This window comes from Lampris incognitus, chromosome 4 (assembly GCF_029633865.1).
Source record: "Lampris incognitus isolate fLamInc1 chromosome 4, fLamInc1.hap2, whole genome shotgun sequence".
Lineage (NCBI taxonomy): Eukaryota > Metazoa > Chordata > Actinopteri > Lampriformes > Lampridae > Lampris > Lampris incognitus.
Window position 1 is genome coordinate 30,155,826 of NC_079214.1, and position 23,316 is coordinate 30,179,141.

The window sequence follows — 23,316 nt, forward strand, 5'->3', positions numbered from 1 at the left end:
TTATGAACACACTTATAAGATTTGTAAATTGCCACACGTTTTGTGCTCCTAACATTATGTGAATTGTATAGAAGGGGACCATCGAAATGTGCTCTTCCAAACTCTGCTCACCGATGTGTGGACAACGATAGGTTGTATTCAAGGGTGTGTGATTTAGTTTCTTCACTACAGTTAAGCGACACAACTGGTGAAAGCTTTTTCACATGGGGTAACAGAGAGATGAGAGCAAAACCATAGCGTGACGGCCTGTGGATGGAGATGTGAGCAGTGAAATAAACCACTTAGCTTGACCATCCACCACACTCCAGTGTGTGTGAGGTATGCATGTGTGTAACAAAATAAAACGGCAGTTACTGTCCACTGCACAAGCCGCGCGTCTACACACTGTGTGTGCAATAACTGTTCATCTGTAAGTTAGACTGTGTGAAGCAGGGTGGGGGGTTTGTTCTTGAGAGTGTGTTTTGATCGTTCTCAATTGGTGTGTTCCAGATCTGTGCGTTGCAAAAATGTCCCACCAGCAAATGGGTGCAGTGGTGCATGAGTGCCCTGACACAGTTTAGAATCTCTCTTCTCTCTGGTTCAATCTTTCCACTACACATGTTCAATAATTCACAAATTGAAATTGTGTCATGTACAGAAATTATATGCAAGCCAGACTCTGTGTGTGTCTGTGTGAGTGTGTGTATGTATCTGTGTTCAAGCATTCAGCTTTGGTTGTAGGCCAAATCTCACAGCTGAGTAGGTTGGTAGATCAAAACCTAGTATATGGCTGGACTGTGTATAGTCAATGTTCAAAATTGTGGCCAATTTGTTACAGGGATAGTCACGGGTAGTGTGAATTCCTGGATATTAAATGTTCATCTGCACTTTTCTTCAGTTGTCCCAGTAATATTTGTTGTTAAAGTGTACTGAAGTAGCATATCACGTGATATAGTTAAGCTATGTTCGAGTAAAAAAAAATGTTTGATTTGAATGACAACTTAATTTAATAGTAAGTACACCTATTCTATGTCTGTGAATGTTCTCATTCATCCAGGTCATGGTTATCCAAAGGAGTTGAATCAAGTGCAACTGGACTTGGTATATATCCGTGAAGACGTTTCGCCTCTCATCCAAGAGGCTTCCTCAGAATGGATACACCTATTCTAATTATCTGTTAATTCCCCCCTCCTCTTTCATCTGTTTCTATCTGCGGATGTCTCTTGTTTTTCTAAGACTCACTCTGTATTGACAGAAGAATTCACAAAGAGTTGATTGCAGCTGCTGATAGCACCATGAATTGCATATCACTTGCAACCGCTATCCGCCCCATCTCAAGGTCCGAGTCAACAAATATATTGCACTAACGATATTACAGCGCAAAGATGTCCATAAATTTTGCAGCTGAGTGCAATTTGCCCTTGTTTTGCCTCTCATTGAAATCCAAAGGAGGCAAGGAATCAAGTCCAGTTGCACTTGATTCAGCTCCTTTGGATAACCATGACCTGGATGAATGATAACATTCACAGACATCTCTCATTGGAATTATCCATGTAGCAAAGTATAAATGGTGGCTTTGTGCTAAGAACACAGTAGGGAGATTCAATGTCATCCTTGATGCCATCAAGTTATAGCAAGAATAGTTAGACCTGACAACCTGGAACCACAAATGATTTTGGTCTCAGTTAAATCAAAGTGATATTCTCCTTCAAAATATCTGCTCACGAGCAGGCATGTCATGATGATGCCTTCGCCTGGCTACAATCCCGGCTGCCATGATCACTGGAAAGTCTGGCCATCAGTTACCACCAACTCTCTGAAGACGCAAATAATTGTCACTCTGTGTGTGGCTATTAGCGTTGGTGTTTTGCAATGTGGTTCATTTGCATAGAAAGGGACCAATTTTGTGCCAAATGTATTGTAGCCAAATGTAAACGGGTTGGACCCTTCAGTCAGGGGCTAGCGAGTCTATTTATCTGTGCATGTTACAGTATGCATATTACCTTATGTAAATACGTGCAAATAGCACCGGAGCACCGAGACGCTGTTTGCTTGACAGCGCAGTTAGGGGTGCATTTCACCCTTTGCGGGTGCTTTGAGAATTATACGGTTTCTTTTTGTCTTACTTGTGCAGGTTTAGCGACCGCAAAAGTCGTGCAATCCTTCGATGAATTGGCCAGTGAGTGTTCAGACAGAGTGGTTGTTATTTGCGGCGCTTTAACTGCACTCTCCCTCGTGCATCTCGGCGTTCAGCTGACCAATCCTGTAAATTCAGTGACGTAATTGGTCACCTGATCCAGCGGCCCAATCGTGTCAAACATGACCAGTCAGTCAGTTACTCAGCGACATTTGCGTTTGTAGGGATGACCTGCTGGTCAGGTCTGGTCCAGCCAAAAAGAAAAAAGAAAAGTGAGCTATGTGTCCGCTGAATGGTGAATGGATGGGAGAGCAATCAACTCGGGGTATGTAACAGGGTTGAACCTTTTCACAGAACAGACAGAATGGACCAAGCAACACAAGAAGAGCTGCACTGATTGTACAAATTATTATAAGTTTTTAAGGGTACATACTCTAAATTTTGGTAAGGGCCTTTGTTAAAAGCCCATACTCAGCATCACATTGAGGAAATTAGAATAATTTCTCATGAATTAGAGTCAAATGCTCTTTCTCTTTCTGCATTGTGTTGTGCCACATAACTGCACATTTAAGAGAGTCCTCATCGTAAAAAGGCACACCTCTTAATGATTATGCTTTCTACTTAGGGATGTCTGGATGGTGAATGTCAGAAGTTCAATTTTGCCTGCTACAGCTATGCTGTAGTAACATGTTATTATTTTTAATGCACATTAATCATAGTGACTATCATTATTTTTATTAAGTGGGAGGAGAGAGCTGAAACAGTCTTACATTTTGTCACTGGTATGTTATCATGGTGTTGTGTGCACATTGAGAATCACTTTTCTCTCTCTCTCTCTCTCTCTCTCACATACACACACACACACACACACACACACACAAACACACACTCGTTTCACTATCCTTATGAGGACCCCTCATTGACTACATCCATTTCCTAGCCCTTAACCCCAACCTTAACCATGCAAACTACATGCCTAACCCTAACTCTTACCCTAACCTTAACCTAACCCTAATTCTAACCTTAACCCTAAAACCAAGTCCTAACCCTAAAATAGACCCTTTTCCTCATGAGGACCTCTAAAATGTCCACACAAGGTAGGTGGTTTCTGGTTTTTCTATCCTAATGAGGACATTTGGTCCACATTAGGATAGTTAAACATGTACACACACACACACACACACACACACAGACACACACACACACACACACACACTCCTAGCAGCAGCCTGAGGCCACACTTAACTGAGCAGTAGTTGCTTTCTGCAAGAGTGTGTTTCATTGTCCTATAGAGTGGCTCCTTTCTGTGTCGGTATCTTTAGATACTGGATCCTACAACATGTGTAGTAGCTTGTGAGATCACTCTTCCCTATCTTTTTTACCATTAGTCACCCGGTGTCTGCCAGAGAGAATGTTCTCTCATTCTTCATTTTTAAGTGTGTCTCTGTTCTCTTCTGTTCTGAAGCATGTTGTGTGTGTGTGTGTGTGTGTGTGTGTGTGTGTGTGTGTGTGTGTGTGTGTGTGTGTGTGTTTAACCCCATGTTGAGAGTGCAGATATCTGTGTGGAATTATTCTGACAGCCAGGGTAATCGCCCCACATCTCCTATCACAAAGAGAATATTGATATTAAGTGGCCTAACTGTGCCGCCCTGCAAGAAAGAAGGGGGGTGGCAATCAATTCTCCATAGAGGACAACTAGGCTGAATTGTCTGACACTTTGTTGTCAGTTGGTCATGGAAGAGTGGAGAAAGGGCAGTGGAAGAGCTTGTGCACCCCGCCCCAGGGCAAAGACAGATTCCTCTTTAACTGAGATGGAATGATGAAGAAAAAAAGAGAGATAGAGAACAGGATAAAGAGGGCCGAAGGAAATGTTGTGCATCAGCTTTTAACAATCACCCTTTCTCTCCAACCTCCACTTCTCTACTCTTCCCTTTATGTGTTGCAACTTGCAAACCACTTACAGATCTTCCACCAATTACTATAGAAAAAAGCAATCCATTTTATAGTGACAGGCTTGTTGGTTCAAACCCTGGTACTGATAATGACCCATACTATTAAGGCATACCTAAATAAAGGCATGTAACCATAATGCATGCAAGTATAAGCCTGCTGTGCAGACAAGTAGTCTCAACTAGTCCACAAAAACAAACCCTAAAAAGTCTGCATGGGAAGACGACAGGCAGTTGCTGGCGACATGTCTTGAGGGTTGTGTAAATCTATCCTAGAAATCAACTATATGTTTTACTTACGTTGTCATGTGCTTGGTTTTTGTAATCTGTGGCAGAAAGTTGAGAAATATACTACTCAAGACGGTGTGAATACAGGACAAATTGGTTGTGGACAGTTTAAAAGCAACCACAAAGACAGTGGTCTGCAATTGTTGGTGAATAACACCATTCATATTGATGCACCTCTTTTATAGGTATATGCATAAGGGCATTCTGCAAGCTAAATGTTCATTGCTCAATATTTTGATTGGTGGCTCAACTAGACCACCCAAATAGCTCAAGGGACTGACACAGTCACTGCGTTGAAAGGAACAAAAGAAAGAAAAAGAAAGGCAAAGCAAGAGGTAACAGATTGCGTGAAGTTTAACCTCACTGCGTTGCAGTACTTAGTTGATTTTTTTTAGTAGTTTGCAAATCTATCATTAGCAAAAAAACTGAATAATGTGATGCATACAAGAAATTGTGAACATTGAAAAATATTGTCTCGTCTGATTAATATCACCTGCCCTAACACCACCACAACCAACAACACCACTAACAATAAAAGGTACTGAGAGAAGTACACACTGACATTCTGGCATTGAGCGAATACGGTTCCCAGAAAACTTTTATGGACCAAACAAGTGCTGTGCAAGGCAGTTTTCATTTATTTTATAGTAGAGAGTTTTTTCAATGTTAGCTTGCTGCAATAACAGAGTGGCCTTCCACAAGTAGATGCTGAAAAATTATACCATTAAAGACAACTACTGAGGTTAATAGTATACAAAAAAAAACACTTGTTTTCTTTTAAACGTAGCCTTGGTTGCGCTTGGATGGGAGTGGGAGGTAGAAAAGAAACCATTTGCATCCAACGCTGAAAAAAATCGCATGTATTAAGAGAACATCTTTGTGTGTGGGTGGAGAAAATGGGCATTTGAATGAACGTGACAAAGTGAGTTGGATGGAGAATTGGGAGTGTATATTTGCATACACCTGAGGGAGTATGTGAGTTGGCTGGACGTGTGTTTGTCTATGTGTATCTGAGTGTGTTTTTGTCTGAACAAATGTGTGATATTTGGATGGAGAGAGGGGCGAGTGTGTGGGATGAGAGGGAGTGGGGAAGCAGAGTGGGATATTTTGGCATAGAGAAGAGTGAAAAAAGACCCTTACTGGTCCTCCTGCTTTTCAATAGACAGATTAAGTTTCTCTCTCTCTCTCTCTCTCTCTCTCTCTCTCTCTCTCTCTCTCTCTCTCTGTGTCTCTCTGTCTCTCTCTCTATTTCTCTCTGTCTCTCTCGCCCTTCTCTACAGTGGGATCTGGGGTTTGGGGAAGGGTAGTCATGATGAAGGACAGACAGAAAGACAGACAAAAAGACTGGAGGAAAATTACAAAAGAAAGACATGAAGACAGATGGAACGTGAGAGGGACATATGATATAGGAAGGTTGTCTTTTTTAATGTGAAAAATCTGCAGTCTAGCATTTCACATATACCAGCTTTACTTTGTCTATCATTTAACTTACAAGGACATATGAAGTCCGAGAAATACTGCAAGCAACAGGCTGTTCTAATTATTTGGCTGGGTATCTGTCTTTAACACAGGATCCGATAGATAGACAGAAAGCTAGCTAGCAAGCTAGATAGATAGATAGAGGGAGAGAGACTGCAAAATAATTCCAGAGCACAAAAACAGTTGATATATACTACAGTAAGTGCAGCTAAATTATACTGTATTTATACCCCTGCAAATCATATGTAAAGCACAGAATGTTTATCAGATTCAAGCTATATATATCCATCCACCCATCCATTATCTTAACTGCTTATCCTGCTCTCAGGGTCACGGAGATGCTGGAGCCTATTCCAGCAGTCATTGGGCGGCAAGCGGGGAGACACCCTGGAAAGGCCGCCAGGCCATCACAGGGCCGGGGCCGACACACATACACACACACACACATTCATTCCTAGGGACAATTTAGTATGGCCAGTTCACCTGACTTACATGTCTTTGGACTGTGGGAGGAAACCGGAGCCCCCGGAGGAAACCCACGCAGACATGGGGAGAACATACAAACTCCACACAGAGGACGACCTGGGATGACCCACCAAGGTTGGACTACCTCGGGGCTCGAACCCAGGACCTTCTTGCTGTGAGGCGACCGTGCTAACTACTGCGCCACTGTGCCGCCCTGCATATATATAAACCTTTGTTGAAAGAAACCCTCAACAGTAGGGATAGTGCTCAACAAATGAAGAGCAAAATAATCTAGTTAGTCAAGTAAATTCTCTGTAAGACAGTACAAGTCGGTTTCATGCTATAAGCAATCATGAGCTGTCAATGAAACCACTCGAGGAGAGACATACCATCTACTGCGTCGTCATGCACATCACATGCACACTGACCAATGGGGAAGGGAGATGTGCAATGTAAAAAATTTTCAAAAACACGTGATCACTAACGGAGTTGCGATTCAAAATTCAAAAACGTGATTGCTAACGGTCCAATGGGGGGGGGGGGTATTTGTCTTTTGTCATGATTTATTTGTAATTACAAAATAGGTGATTATATCTATGTCTGCAACTGCTGGCCAATTCTTTCCTGTTATTCAATGTGGACATTTCTATTTGCAAATCAAATCAATTTTATTTGTATAGCCCAATATCACAAATTACAAATTTGCCTCAGTGGGCTTAACAGCAACACAACATCCTGTCCTTAGACCCTCTCAATGGATAAGGAACAACTCCCTAAAAGAACCCTTTAACAGGGAGAAAAAAATAGGAAGAAAACTCAGGGAGAGCAACAGGGGAGGGATCTCTCTCCCAAGACGGACAGCGTGCAATAGATGTTGTGTTTATGATAAAATGATTAACAAAAATATAAAATATTGACAGCTGATGATTGCTTATGGCATGAAACAGGCTTGTACTGTCTCATAAAGAATTTACTTGACTCACTGGATTATCTTTATATATATATATATATATATATATATATATATATATATATATATAAGTTTTCTGGGAACCGTATATATATATATATATATATATATATATAGCGGTTGTTTTTTGTTTAGAAACCGTGAATAGTGTTGATAAAAGTGCTCAACAAATGAGCAGAATATTAAGATATTAATATTGTGGTGATACACAACTGAGGGTAGCTTAACCAGGGGCTACTGCTCCTTTAAGGCAGACATTTTAGAGTGCTGATGTAGGCACTTAGAGTTTCCGGGGTGGAGCCATGTTTTTCAGCAGCCTAGCGGTTAGCTGGTTGCCACGAGAGATTGTGCTGTATCGGTGTCGTTTTGTGTGTTGAGTAAACGGAATTGACTCGACCTCTCCGTCTCCTCATTCCTGCACTCCCACATTGGCGACCCCGCACGTTGACAACGTTAGCATCACTCTGAGCCGGAGCGATGATGTCACCGCTCCGTCTCAGAGTGATGCTAACGGGATGGCTCGTGTTAGCGCTAGCATCTCGGCAGCAAGGGTGAAGTTGCCCGAGTTTTGGCAGCACAGTCCCTGTTTCAGTAGGCTATCTTATAAAGAATGACACACACACGAGTTGCTCAGTGCAGCCAAGTATATTCAAAGTGATGTAACATGTTCCTGAGCGCGGGTCATGTGTATCTAAGGTAAACTAGTGGATAGCCGATGGCATCGATCTATCTAGACCCGTAACATCCTCCTTTTCCAAGTATAAACACATACACATGAAGTTAGTGCAAAATAAAATTACTTTCATATACGAACAACCAATAACAGTGCAACAGCAGTAAATCTCTTCATATCCCATACCAGTGTAATAACCACAGTAGCGTATGATAACATTTCTCCTCTTTTCCCCCTCTCTCCCACATAGCAACCATCAACATTATTCAGATTACATAGTGAGTTTCAGTGGAGGTTTAGACAGCCGTCCAACCCTTGTGTAAGTGTGTCCATCCGAACGCGGAGCGCCAACAGGAGTAGATGGCGCCTTGGGCATGGACCTGATGGGGCTCGGCTCGAACACAGCCTGAGGGGTCTCAATGACAGTTTCTGTAGCTGGATCCCCGTCCGGTGTGTGTGCCGCAGCGGGTTCAACAGGATCGTGTGCGGCTCGTGCAGCTGGCTCAGCCACTCTGAGATCGATCCTGTTACGACGGTACAGGGAGCCATCAATGTCCACAAGATAAGACCTCGGCGCAACCCTGCGGAGACAAGTTCCGACTCTCCAGCGGCCAGTGTTATCACCTGGCAGGGGCTTCATCCGTACGACTTCCCCAATTTCAAGTGCCGGCAATTCACGGGCAGATCTGTCATAGAAGGATTTGGCGAGTTGCTTCCTGTGGCGCAGCTTTTCAGTGACGCCCACGACAACAGCTGGTTCCAGGAGCTTGCTTGCCGCCGGGATGGACGTCTTCAACCGGCGGGACATGAGGCGTTGTGCTGGGCTGCTGCCCATGTTTTCCGTAGGTGTATTCCTCCAGTGAAGCACGGCTTTCCAGGGGTCTTCACCATCATGCGCGGCCTTACGCAGAAGATTTTTTACAATCTTCACGGCCGACTCGGCCTTGCCATTCGCTTTCGGGTGTCTGGGAGAGGAGGTCACGTGCTCAAATTCCCACTCAGAAGCGAACCGTGTGAACTGAGCTGTGAACTGAGGGCCGTTGTCTGTAATAACCTTCTCTGGCTGACCATGTCGGGCGAACTGTGCCTTACATCGCTTGATGACTGTCTCTGCAGACATGTCGGGTAGAAGCTCAATCTCCCAAAAATCGGAATAGTGGTCTACTATTAGGAGATAGTCTTTCTGTCTGAAGCTGAATAGGTCCATGCTCAAGACCTGCCATGGTCTGGTTGGTACTTCGTGAGAGAGCATGGTCTCCTTTTGCTTATTGTGGGCGTACACATTGCAGGTCGAGCAGCTGCTTACAAAGTCCTTTATCTCTGACTGCATGTTGGGCCAGTACAATGTCTCTTGAGCGTGTCGGTAGCATGCATCACCCCCTATGTGACTTGAATGTATGCGCGTCAACATTTCTGGGCGGAGTGACTTTGGGATGATGACTTTTTGCCCCCGGAACAGAACTCCGTTCTGTACACTGATTTCATCCCTGAAGGGCCAGTACTCCCTAGCGATGAGGGGCGCTTCCTCCTTTACATCTGGCCAGCCCACGAGAACAGTGTTCTTCAGTGCTTGTAAGCATTCATCTCTGTCGGTGTGTCGTCTGATCTGTTCCAGCCGCTGGTTAGTCACATTCAGGTACTCTGCCTGGTTCACGTGCTGTATGTCTTCCTGCTCTTGTTGCAGAGAGCAGATAGCGTGTCGCTGATATGCAGTCCCTCTGCCGGAGCATCCAGCCGTAGCTCTGCTGAGCGTGTCGCTTATGAACATCTCTGGGCCTGGTTTGTAGATTACCCTCAGGTCGTAGTTCTGCAGAGTCATGAGCATGCTCTGGAGTCTCTTGGGCGCATTGAGAAGTGGCTTGCTGAAAATAGAGATCAGAGGCTTATGGTCCGTCTCTGCTGTGATTGGGTCGCGGCCATATAGGTAATGGTGAAACCTCTGGCAGGCGAAGACGATACTGAGACACTCCTTCTCAATTTGTGCATAGTTTTTTTCGGTGGGGGTAAGAGCCCTCGAGGCAAATGCAATGGGCTGACCTTCCTGCATGAGACAACAACCGAGACCGCTCTGGCTGGCGTCGCTCTGGATTGCGATTGGCTTAGTAACATCATAGTAGCGCAGGACGGGCATGGCTGTCGCCAGCGCCTTAAGCTCATGAACCGCCGCCTCGTGCTTAGGCAGCCAGTGCCAGGGTGTGTCCTTGTCCAACAGGCGTCGCAACGGCTCGCAGACAGTAGATAGATGAGGCATGAACTTGGCTAAATAGTTAGCGAAGCCAATGAGACGCTGCACGCCCTTGGCATCTGTTGGGTTCGGCATGTCAATAATGGCTCTCACCTTCTCTGGATCGGGCTTCAGTCCAGCAGATGAGAGAATGTGGCCATGAAACTGCACCTCAGCCACCTTGAACTGCAACTTCTTCAGGCCGAGGCGAAGCTTGACCTCGCGGCAGCGTTCCATCAACGCCGCAAGCTTGACGTCGTGGTCGTGCCCAGCCTCCTTGTCTGTGTCCCCGCAGCCGACGACCAGGATATCGTCTGCAATGGGCTCAACGCCCTTCAGACCGGCGAGGAGCTCGTGCTGCTTGCGCTGATATACCTCAGGCGCCACCGATACTCCAAATGGTAACTTGAGCCACCGCTTCCTCCCCCAGGGGGTCCAGAATGTGGTCATGAGGCTACTCTCATAGTCCAGTTTGCATTGCAGGAATGCATCCCGAGCGTCCACTAACGTGAAGACTCTGGCCTTGGGCAATTTATACAAAATGTCCTCCTAGGTAGGCATGATGTAGTGAGAGCGCTTTAGGGCTTTGTTCAATGGTTTAGGGTCAATGCATATTCTCAGCTTCTCCGGTTTTTTAACAATCACCATGTTGCTGATCCAATCTGTAGGATCTGTGACAGGCGCAAGGTGGCCGTCAGCCTCGTACTTGTCCAGCTGGGCTTTGACTGCTGCTTTCATTGCGATTGGGACATTGCGAGGGGCACTCTGTACTGCAGCAACACTAGGATCAAGGTCAAAATGGACCTCCCCAGGCACGGATTCCACAGGGGAGTTGAACACGTCACTGTATCTGTTGATAAGCTGTTCTTTAGTTAGGGCTCCTGGTTGTGTGTGTTCCATTTTGAGCACATCCTCTGGAATTGTGAAATGCATGAGCCCTAAGCGTTCACAGGTGGAGCCTGACAGAAGAGGATGTTGGCTGGTCCTCACTATTTCGAATGAGAGCTTGTGTGTTTGGCCTCTCACAGTACAGTCAGTCTCAAAGGTGCCCATAGAGCTCAGTGTTTCCCCCGAATACAGCTTCAGTCTGGTGTCACTCGGGCGGAGAGGTGTGTTTGGGGCCAGCCTTTTCTTGTCTTGAAAGCCCATTACATTGCAGGTGGCTCCAGAGTCCAGCTGACATTGTTGTGGCTTGTCGTGGAGTTTCAGAGTCACAAACCACTTCTTTCCTTTGGTGTGCACTGCGCCGATTGACTCAAACATGTACAGATCATCTGCATCATTACTATGCTCTGGGGGTTCTTCTGTGTATTCCACACAGTTTACCTTGCCCTCAGCATGCCCCTTTTTGCGCTTTAAGCACACTTTAGAAAAGTGATTGTCCCACATGACCTACATTGTTTCCCGAAGGCCGGGCAATGCTCTCTGCCCCTTGAATGCGAGCTGCCACAATATTTGCAATTGCCTGCATCTCCTGCTGTTCTGGGTGGATTGCTCTGTTTCCATTGGTTTTGTCTGGGTTGCCTAGCAACGGCATGCACTGCCTCCGGCTGCGGTGTTGTTGCAAACTCCATTGCTCTCATACGGATGTCAGTTTGCTCTGCTGCGCGACACATGTCAATAGCTGTGACCATGTTCAAATCCTTCTCTCTCAACAGCCTGCGCCTAACGGCCTCGCTTGCAACTCCCAGGACTATCTTATCACGGATCATTTCATCTTTCAACTGTCCATACTCACAGGTTGCTGCCCTCTCTCTCAGTCTCGTCACAAAGGTATCAAACGATTCTCCTTCCTCCTCTCGTATATTGTGTTTTTTGCTGGCTTGAAGTATTTCCCCAACTCTCTCAGTATGGCGTCAGGATCCCCTTGATCATCTTCTGAGAGGTTCAGATTGTGGCGGTAAATATGCCTGCATTCACTTCCCATCACACTTCTTAGAGTAGCCGCTTGTATTTTCTTGTCCTTGCCAAGTATGCCCGTGACGAGGACGTAGTCTTCATATTCGGCCCGAAAAATGTCCCAATTGACACTCCAATCGCCTGTGAAGCTCATCGGGGACGGTGGTGGAATATTCACGTTAGCTGCCATTGTATGTGATGCTATCGGCGCCGGTAATGCTAGCGTTAGCTCCTCTGTGACAACGTCTTCAGCAGAAGTACTTTGCTCTGAATCGGAATCCTCCGACATGTGACCTACTCAGGCCTACAAACTTAAACATGCGAGCTAGTAAAATAAGAAATAAGTTCTCCGACTTCTGGCACCATGTTTCAGTAGGCTATCTTATAAAGAATGACACACACACGAGTTGCTCAGTGCAGCCAAGTATATTCAAAGTGATGTAACATGTTCCTGAGCGCGGGTCATGTGTATCTAAGGTAAACTAGTGGATAGCCGATGGCATCGATCTATCTAGACCCGTAACAGTCCCCGGCCATGGTTTCAGCACATTGAAGCCCAGTTCGAGCTGGGAGGAATAACGCGGGACGTTACGAGGTATTTCCATGTGGTGGCGGCGTCGGATGCCCGGACGACGGCCCGAGCTATGAGGCTACTGGAAGCCCCCCCGGCTGTGGGGAAATACGGCGCACTCAAGGCATTTCTGTTGCAGCTCTTCGAGCTGTCGGAGATGGAGAAGGCGGATCGCCTCTTGTCACTCAACGGACTCGGCGATAGCAAACCTTCTGAGCTTCTAAGACTGACGGCGGTTGGCGCCCCTGCGGCGATTTTCGTCGCCTGAACATCGCCACAACCCCTGACCGGTACCCCGTCCCGCACATACGGGACTTCTCCGCCCACCTGGCGGGGACCACCATCTTTTCCAAAGTAGATTTGGTGCGGAGCTACCACCAGGTACCGGTCCACCCTCGGGACGTGCCCAAGACAGCGGTCATCACGCCATTTGGACTCTTTGAGTTCCAGCAGATGCCCTTCGGTCTCAAGGGGGCAGCGCAGACGTTCCAGCGGCTGATGGACTCTGTGCTACGGGATATGCCATTCTTGTTTGTTTACTTGGATGACATTCTCATGGCCAGCGCATCCGCGGAGGAGCACCTGACGCAGCTCCGGCAGTTATTCGAGCGGCTCAGTGCGCATGGACTCACAGTCAACACAGCCAAGTGCCAGTTTGGCCTGTCTTCCATCGACTTCCTCGGCCACCGCATCTCCCCGCAAGGAGCCGTTCCGCTTCCTGCCAGAGTGGACGCCGTCACCAGTTTTCCACGCCCCTGCACCAGCGACGTGCGGTGAAGTTCGTGGCTGGTGAGGCAATTACTTTTTCAGAGTCAGATTTACAAATATATGAACCCAATATAGTAGCTTCAATTCACCATTCATTTGGTGCAGGGGCGTGTCTGTCATCATTAACATCATCAAAGCCCAAAAAAGCCTCCCTCACTTCACATGCCAACTCACTTTTAGCCACATAACGCAAAATGACAGAGATCTGGGCTTTGTTTGTGACATCCGTTGTCTCGTCTACTTCAACAGCAACAAATGGGGCTGCATTAATCTCCTTTTTGATATCATTTCTTATCACATCACCGATTGCTTCAGTTAAATCGTTCTGAATTCTGTTTGACAAGCCAGAAAACACAGTGGATGTCTCCAAATGTCTAGCTAACCTTTCATCTTTCTCAGCAAAAGCATGTAATAGTTCTACATAGTTGCCACGACTAGAAGAGCTTGTACTCTCACCGTTACCACGAAATGCCAATTCCTGTTCCAAGGAAGCAGGTTGCATTAATGAGGTCTTTTAAAATCTCTCGGTTTTCCTTTACCTTAGCATTGTGGATGGAAATATTTAGTCTCCGTTGTTCATCCAAAGCCAAATCTATTCTTGAAGATCCAAACGTTTTCAAAGCAATTTGGCTTTGAATATGAGTAGTTTATCTTTCATGTTTGCTGAGGCTTCTTGGTAGATTTTTCAGGTCACAAAATCCCGTGTTAGTCCAGACATTATCATATGTTGAGAACAAAAGACAGGGAAAGCAGAAAAGGCGGTTTCTTGTAGCACAGCCACACAGCCAGTCTTTTCGGGTGTACCACCACTCCGTTTGAAAAGAGCGAGTTATCTTCTGTCCCGTTGTTTGAAGCAAACCTTTTAGCTGCTCCGGCGGCATTGGTCCTCCATCATTTATCACTTCGCTTTTTGATTGAAAGTCCAGTTTTGAGAAACTTTTGAGCTTAGATATAGAATCTACCATTTTTGCAGTCAGCATTTTTTTTCAAAATAAACGAACTGCTGTAGTGAACTTGACTCTGCGTTAAAAAAGAGCAACAGCAGAAGAAGAAAGCATCCTGTAAACCCGTGGGCTCACGCATACGCCCCCTTCAGTGAGGCAGAGGTACTGGCTGCCTCATCTCATGCTTTTTCAGTGCGGTTTTATGTAAGATCAGCAAGACTAAATATGTTATACACATACATGAAATAAATTAACTATCTTAAGGAAAGTGAGGACATATAATAAAAGTGTCTACAAACATTACATTGGTGACAAACAGTGAGAAAGCAAAAGGCATGTGCTCAACCCAGTTTGTGAGGGATTGCGCAATCCGAGGTGAGGCTCCACTCCTCGCTGCCTCAACTCGCGTATCTCCCCTCTAATTGAACAGGAAATATGCAAATTCAGCGATTTTGATAATAAAAATGATTGAAATTATTGGAATTGTACATAAATTACATTTATAACACAGATCAGTAGACAAATATTAATATTTATTTTATTTTATCATCATTTGCTTTTTCTTTTCATGATGCCTCCCCTGACCGCACGTCCCTGCCCTGCACTGTGAAGTCCCTGCAGGAGTTCTTGGGCATGGTGAACTTTTATAACAGGTTCATTCCCCAGGCAGCTCACCGCATGCGGCCTTTGTACGAGGCCCTGCGGGGCAAGGAAGCCAAGGGCGAGGTAGACTGGTCCCCGGGGATGGACGAAGCTTTCGACGACACCAAGGCTGCGCCAGCTAATGCCGCTTTGCTGGCGCACCCGTCCTCCACTGCCCCGATTGCCCTCACAACTGACGCCTCTGACTATGCGATCGGGGCGGTGTGTGAGCAGTGGGTGGGCGGTGCCTGGCAGCCCCTTGCCTTCTTTAGCAAACAACTTAAGGAAAACGACGGAAGTACAGCACCTTCGACCGGGAGCTCCTGGGTCTCTTCCTCGCCTCCCGACACTTCAGGTTCCTGTTGGAAGGCTGCCGTTTCACTGCCCTCGTCAACCACAAGCCGCTGACTTTTGCCATGGCCAAGACCTCCGAGCTGTGGTCCGGGCGCCAACAGCATCAGCTCTCTGCCACGGACATCTGGCATGTGGCTGGCAAGGACAACTTGGTCGCTGACTGCCTCTCCCGGGCGGTGGCAGGGTCCGTTCACTTGGGACTCGATTACGCTGCCATGGCTGCAGACCAAGCCGCTGACGCGGACATCCAGTCCTATCGGACGGCTGCTACGGGGCTGCGGTTGGAGGATGTGGTGTTTGATAGCGCCAATGCTATGCTCCTCTGCGACGTTTCCATGGGCCAGCCCCGCCCCATGGTGCCCACTGGCTGGCGGCGCCATGTTTTTGACGTTATCCATGGCCTTTTCCATAAGCTGGTGGGGCGCAAGTTCGTCTGGCCTGGCCTCAGGAAGGACGTCAAGGCCTGGGCTGACTCCTGCGTGGCGTGCCAGCGTTCCAAAGTACACCGTCATACCAAAGCCCCCTTGGCGCCATTCCTGGTGCCCGAGAGGTGTTTGGACCTGGTGGGCCCCCTGCCCCCCTCCCACGGGTTCACTCACCTTCTCACCATGGTGGACAGGACCACCAGGTTGCCGGAAGCTGTTCCCTGTCATCGACCACGTCTACTGAGGTGGCCCGGTTGTTCATCGGGTCCTGGGTGGCCCGTTTTGGCACGCCAGCTGACCTCACCTCTGACAGGGGCCTGCAGTTCATGTCGGAGCCCTGGACTGCAGTCGCGGAGGGGCTGGGGATGAAGCTCCACCGCACCACAGCGTACAACCCACAGGGCAACGGACTTGGTGAGCGGTTTCATCGGTCTATGAAGGCCACTCTTCGTGCCAGCCTCACAGACAGCGACTGGGTCGATCGCCTCCCGTGGGTCATGCTCGGCCTTTGCTCTGCCCCCAAGGAAGACCTCCAGTCCTCGTCTGCCGAGCTGGTTTACGGCCAGCCGCTGCGTGTCTCGGGTGAGTTTCTCCCGGACGCTGTGGCTCCCTGGTCAGCAGCTTCTCATCGGGCTGTGGCCCGGGCCAGTGCCAACGCTTTGGCTCCAATCCCTACATCTCACCACTGCCTCCCTCAGTCCTACATCTCCAAAGATCTGCTGTCGGCCAGGTACGTCTTCATCCGCCACAACAGCCACCGTACCCCCCTGCAGCCCCCCTACGACGGGCCCTTCTGCGTCCTGGAAGCGGGGCCTATGAACTTTGTGGTGGACATGAGGGGCAAGCCGGAGTGGGTTTCGGTGGACCGTCTCAAGCCTGCCCATTTGGACCTGGGTGGGCCGGTTGAACTGGCCCTGCCCTCGCGGCATGGACGCCCCCCTTCTCAGGCCCCTGGCCCAGCCTCGGCCCCTGCCCGGCTCCGGCTCTGTCCCATGCCCCTGCCCCCACCCCCATACCCATTCAGCGCAGCCGTTTTGGCCGCCTGATCCGTCCCCCGAGACGTTGACTGTTTCACTGAGGACTGTTCGCCTGTTGGCTGTTCGTGTTTCGCCGAGTATCTTTGTGTTGCATTACTGTTTTGCATTTTTTCGTGATGGTGAATTCTGGGGGGGGCCTGTGTGATGATACACAACTGAGGGTAGATTCACCAGGGGCTGCTGCTCCTTTAAGGCAGACATTCAGAGTGCTGACGTAGGCACTGTTTTGAGTTTCCGGGGTGGAGCCATGTTTGCAACAGCCTAGCGGTTGGCTGGTTGCCACGGGAGATTGTGTTGTATCGGTGTTGTTTTGTGTGGCGAGTAAACGGAATTGACTCGACCTCTCCGTCTCCTCATTCCTGCTCTCCCACAATATCTTATTAAGATCTTTTTATATATATATATATATATATATATATATACACATACACATATATATATATACACACATACATATATATATATATATACACACACACACACACACACACACACACACACACACATATATATAGTATGTAGCCATTACAGCATTCCATGGTCTCCTACCAATGGGCTCTGAAAGAAACTGAAAATTGTGTAATGGATGCTCATTAGTTCTTCTCGTTCTACTTCTAACTTATTTTTTATTTTTTTGGTTAAAAGTCTGAACCATTCAAAAGTCTGAGTGAACTACAAAGATAGTATTGTAACGTGCATGGATAAGTAGACACGTTGGTTCTTGACTAACGGGTCGGACCCTTTAGTACCCCCCGAATTCGCTACATTGGTGTCAGAAGTGGGATGGTGAGACCGTGAGGTCATTGGAAGCGCGTGCGCCCAAAGGCATGAGGGAGCTGATATGCTGAAGCGCGCTTCCCGAAGGAGCAGGGTAGTGTAATGTGCATGGATAAGTATACACGTTGGTTCTTGACTAACGGGTCGGACCCTTTAGTTGACTGGTTAATGTTGTCGTTTGCGGTGCAGGAGATACGGCTTGGCGTCCTGGCTGTGGTGGTTCCCGGGCTGCCCCCTAATTCGCTACAGTATATTTACTTTCATCAGTCATCAAAAACTAACCCAAAAGTTTTACTCAGTTGACATGTCTGGAGCAAGATTACATCTTTTTTTTTTATTGCTAGCACAAATAAAACATTCTGCTAATGTTAACAGAAAGACAGATTTTACTTGGCGTATCCACCATTCATCTTAATTCAGAATCAGGATCAGAATCAGAATTACAGCTCGTATTCAGAGTCTGTCATCGATTCTTCAAGTTTCTGCAGAACTTGAGAATCCATATTATTCCAGTTGTCCATGTTGTCTGGTGATAGAATGGTTTATTTTGCATTTTCCCTTTACAAATGTTCCCACAGATGTTCACTGGGGTTAAGAACTGGTGACTGTGGAGGGGAAGCCATACAAGTCAACACTCCTTGCTCCTTCCTTGAACTTCAAATAGTCCTGGCCAAGCTTTGATGCGTTATTTGGATTATTGCCATTCTGGAAAATGAATCCTCTATCACAACTTTAAGCTAGAAGGGATGACATGCCTGTGTAAAATAGAGTGGTGCTCCTCTTTAGTCGGTGTATAGTTGATCCTGTGCAGCTCACTGACTCCTGAATAGGTGAAACCGGCCCAAACCTGAATGTTGCCACAGCCATGTTTGACTGTGTATGCACTGTTACATTAACTGTTCATGCAGCCGTCTCCTCACACAAACCCTATGGTCACAACTGAAAGCATCAACTTTTAATTCATCTGTGAACAAAATATTCTTCCAGTCTTCAACAGTGAAGTTTCAGAATCTTCTGGCCCATGCTAACCATTTCAGCTTGTTTTAAGTGGTTTAGTAAAACTGCTACTCTTCCATTAAGGCGGATTTTGTCTTTAAATAACACCCTACTCCAGATAGTTCCACTAACTGTGGTAGGGTGTTGTTTGTTTAACTGGCTTTGTATCTTGGATGCTAATTACTGTTCTGTCTCGTAAACATTTTAGCCTGATATAGTGGTCTTCAGATGGTGTGGTGGCTTTAGGTCTGCCTAAATTTACTTTGGATGAGTGATGTAATTTCTGAAAGTCTCTTTAGTGTTCATTGTACTGCACATTTAGCAATTTGACACCGGGATAGTGCGTCATCACATGGGAGAATAATTTGACCTCTAACTACGTCACTAGCTCTACTGACAAATAATCGCAGAAACTTTCGCCCAAGAGGTTTCATTATTTTCAAAATTAAAGCACCTGTGTTAAAGATAATACATAGAGGACCACATTAATTGATACATTTTTAATTAATGCAAGACCAAAACAACCCACACTGTGTATAAGGATTGTCCATGCATGAAAAATAAGGTGTCACAACATTTTGAGAGAAGGTTAATGGTGTGCAAACAAAATATTTCAATTCCACACTATCCCTTCTCAAACTTTAAAAAAAGAAAAGAAAAAAGAATCAGTGTTTTATGACATGTTCTTGAATAGCAAATGCTACATGTGCAAGAATTTTGTGTTCGGTTTTGATAAATGATGAAAGCAACCAGATGTTGGCAGTGGACTCAGACATTTGGACCCTATTGTCTGTCCTACATTATACATTTGTGTTGCATTTAAGGTGAACTGTGTGCAACCCACCAAGTCAAATTCCTTGGAAATACACTTGGCTAACAAAAATGATTCTGATTTTTAAGTTGTGGTGTGTTGTCTTGCAGTAGCATGTGGTAGTATGTTTGCTGAGACAGTTTTTTTTCCTGTTTTTATGTCTTGCACCAACCAAATCACTTCTTTCTCCACCTCACATCTCTCATATGTCTTTTAAGCTGGCCTGCTTGCCCCCACCCCCTCTCTCTCAAAGGTGAGAAGAGGCTGGAGCTGCATCTGGTGTATTATTTGTGAAGTGTGAAGTTGAACATTTGTGCATGTGTTTGGAGGTGGGGGGTAGATATGTGTGTGCATGGGGGGGGGGCAAGGCTCAGGGTTTGCAGCAGAAAATCAAGTTAGCCGACTCTGGAGAAACTCTACACATTGTCTCAAGTGTAAAGAGGGTTGGAAGGGAGGCAGTGTTGAAAGAGAGAGGAAAAAAACTAGATAGAAATGGAGAGAAGAGTGGCGGTTTCCCAACAGATTAGGAAGTCAAAGGGATTGGAGGGAGTGTTCAGAATTTGAGAACCCAAAATACATGCGCGCGCGCGCGCGCGCACACACACACACACACACACACACACACACACACACACACACACACACACACACACACACACACACACACACACACACACACACACACACATCCTAAAGCCATCAAGAGCTTTGTGTTGTGGCATAGTAAGTTCAAGGTGACAGGCTGTCGGATCTCAGCATACAAAGAAACAGCTCCTTCTCCTGAATTGCAAGCGAGCTGTCTGCAGGGTTTTTTCTTCATTAAAAACCACGAACCAAGCCAGAAATCTTGGTGTAGTCATGGACTCAGACCTGAATTTAGATAGCCACATTAAGACAATTACAAAGTCCACCTACTATCACCTGAAGAATATATCAAGAATTAAAGGATTTATGTCTCAGTAGGATTTGGAAAAACTTGTCCATGCATTTATCTTCAGTCAACTCGACTACTGTAAAAGTGTCTTTATAGGTCTTTCTAAAAAATAAAAAAAAATCGATTAAAAAAGTGGATCACATCACTCCAGTCCTGAGGTCACAACACTGGCTTCCTGTCCGTCAAAGAGTTGATTTTAAAAACTCTACTGTTGGTTTATAAAGCACTGAATGAACCATCCTATGAGCCACACAGACCGCGCAGATCGCTTGGGACAGGTCTGCTTTCTGTCCCCAGAGTCAAAACTAAACACGGAGAGGCAGCTTTCAGTTTTTATGTACCACATATATGGAACAAACTCCCAGAAAACTGCAGGTGTACTGCAAATCTGTTCCTTTATGTCAAGGCTGAAGACTTCCTGTTTGCTGCTGCCTTTTATTAAATAAAACTTGAAGCTTTTGATTTTCATCTTACATGGCACTATAACTTTTACTCTTTTTATTTGTTTTTAAATGTCTTTTTATTACCTTATGTTGCTTCTCTTAATGCCTTGTATGTTTTATGTAAAGCACTTTGAATTGCCTTGTTGCTGAAATGTGCTATATAAATAAATTTGCCTTTCCTTCCTTTTTTTTAAGGCTAGCTGGGTTTACCCTGTCAACTCCTAAATGGACCAATTCCGTTTTAATGCTTCAGTCTTTTCTAAAAAGTTTTAATGACCAGTTCACATGAAATCAAAAGTTTAAAATAGATTTCAGCATGAGTTTGAGTGTTTATTTTTCTCTTTGCAGGGCTTATGAATAAAGTTCATCGGCAGTCTAGAATTCTTAAGACCAATCTAAACTCACTCGCCTGGAAATGCTATCAATTAAAGCGCTTCTAATGGTCCCATGAAACGGCATTTAGAGTACCACAAACTTCCATGATTTGAATCCAAATTAGTGATGCGGGCCAGCTCTGGAGCCACCCGAACCTGCCCACAACCAAACCTGTGGTTGAAAACAGATGCTGGCAGATCTGTGACCTGCTGTTTTACACGTGCTTCTTTTTTTAACTGCTTTTAACCTTTTTTGGCTGCTCATAACTTTAGACTGTTTTGTGGGCTAAAATGAACAGTACACTATACCATAAGTTTACGCTACCAGATCAGAACTTTGCTTAGGATTTAGACATATTGTTGAAACACAGAATAACTATCTAGGTTTACTATGTGAGTTACTGATTGAACAGATCAGATTGATATGTTTATTTGATAGGCCATTACACTATAAAAAATGTATAAGCTTGGAAAAATGATGATGAAAATCAATGAACCTGGGTTACATATGTACAGTTTGAAGTATATGCGACAGTCAGTTACAGTTGTGGGGTGGGGTTAATGTAATTACAGGATAGCCCACTAGACTGAGCACCCTAGTCCTTGCTGGTAATGATATAGTATTTTATTGTTGACGGGCGATTCTGAACGTACTCAAAGGAAAGTAACATATGTCTATTCCAGGACATATTTCAGTAGGCATAGACTTACATTGTAACACGCCATCAGCATGGCTTCAATAGTAACAAGTAGCCTATCAGTAGGGTTGTTTGTTATCTATCACAAGTTAAAGCTGTTTTAACTGAACATGTAGCCTAGCTTATAATCTAACGTCCATCTTACCTCACCAGTCCGCTCCTTTTAAATACCGTTGCTGGCCACTAGATGGTGATGACGTCTGTTGTAGGGTAATGTTATGCAGCCAACAGCGCCCCCTGGGGGCACTGATTGATGTATACTTGCCCTGTGTAACATGCCTCAGTTGCGTTATGGGCACAGCCAGTGAATACATGTTACTAAGTGACACAGCCCGACTCTGTCTGTTATTTATATGCACCTACACTTGCAACATGGTGTCAGAAGCTGTATTGGAACCCAACGTGAGTCTTACATTGCCTGTTGCTTGAACAGCGTGCGTTTATTTTTTTACTAAGCGTGGCTAGAAGTTTTAGTTAGCCTGCTAGCATTAGCATCGAGCCAAGACGATGGCTTCCAATATTCCGCCGCCGGAGCCCATGAAGATGACTGGGGATCTTCACAGCAACTGGGCTAGCTTTCGATCAGAGTTTGAGGATTATTTGCTTGCGACCGGGATCGACAAGGCAGAGAAGCCGGTGCAGGCAGCAACGCTCAGGAGGCTAATGGGGAAGAAATGCCTCCATGTTTACGTGCACAAACTGGGACTCACAGCGGAAGAGCAGAAAGACGCCGGAGCGATACTCGACAAACTGGGGGAATACTTCACACCTACCAAAAACGTCATCTTTGAGAGGTATGTTTTTGGCAACCTTAAACAAGAGGAAGGAGAACCTGTGGATGCTTTTGTCACGAGACTGAGAGAGAAGGCTGCCACATGTGAATATGGAGCTATAAGAGACGAGCTTATAAGGGACAGGCTTGTTCTTGGAACAACTGATGAGGGCGCCAGACGACGCATGCTAAGAGAAAAGGAGCTTAAGTTGGAGGGAGCTATTGACATTTGCCGTGCAGCGGAGGTGTTGGACAATAAGTTAAAATCCATGTCACTTAGCAGCTCTGTGCCTGGGGAGAGCATCAATGTAGCACATGGACAGCGACCAGGACGGAGACCCACCAGCAGGCCATCCGAACCCACCAACACATCTGCACAGCCGCAGAGAGGCACAGGTGAATGCAAGTACTGTGGCGCACCGCACAGACGGGGGCGAGACCTGTGCCCCGCATTTGGAAAGTCATGTCGCTTGTGTGGCACTGCTAATCACTTTGCCAAAGTATGCATGAAAAGAGGCCAGCAAGCACGTCAGTTGAACGCTGTGGATGACCTGCCGCTAGGGGACCCGGAGGACAGCGACCGCGATGAGAGGGATGTGTACACGGCTGAGAGCGTGGGGGCTGTGAACATTCAAAGGAAAAAGGGGTTTGTAAACCTGCCACTGCACAGAGGGGTCCAGAGGTGCCAGCTTGACTCTGGAGCCACC

The 23,316-nt window shown here is 46.1% G+C and overlaps 1 protein-coding gene across 1 annotated transcript in view; it reads right to left on the minus strand.

The window, feature by feature from the left end:
- Positions 1 to 23,316, minus strand: part of LOC130111127 (frizzled-3-like) — an 89,118-nt gene that overhangs the window by 22,953 nt on the left and 42,849 nt on the right. The gene's annotated exons all lie outside the window — the stretch shown is intronic.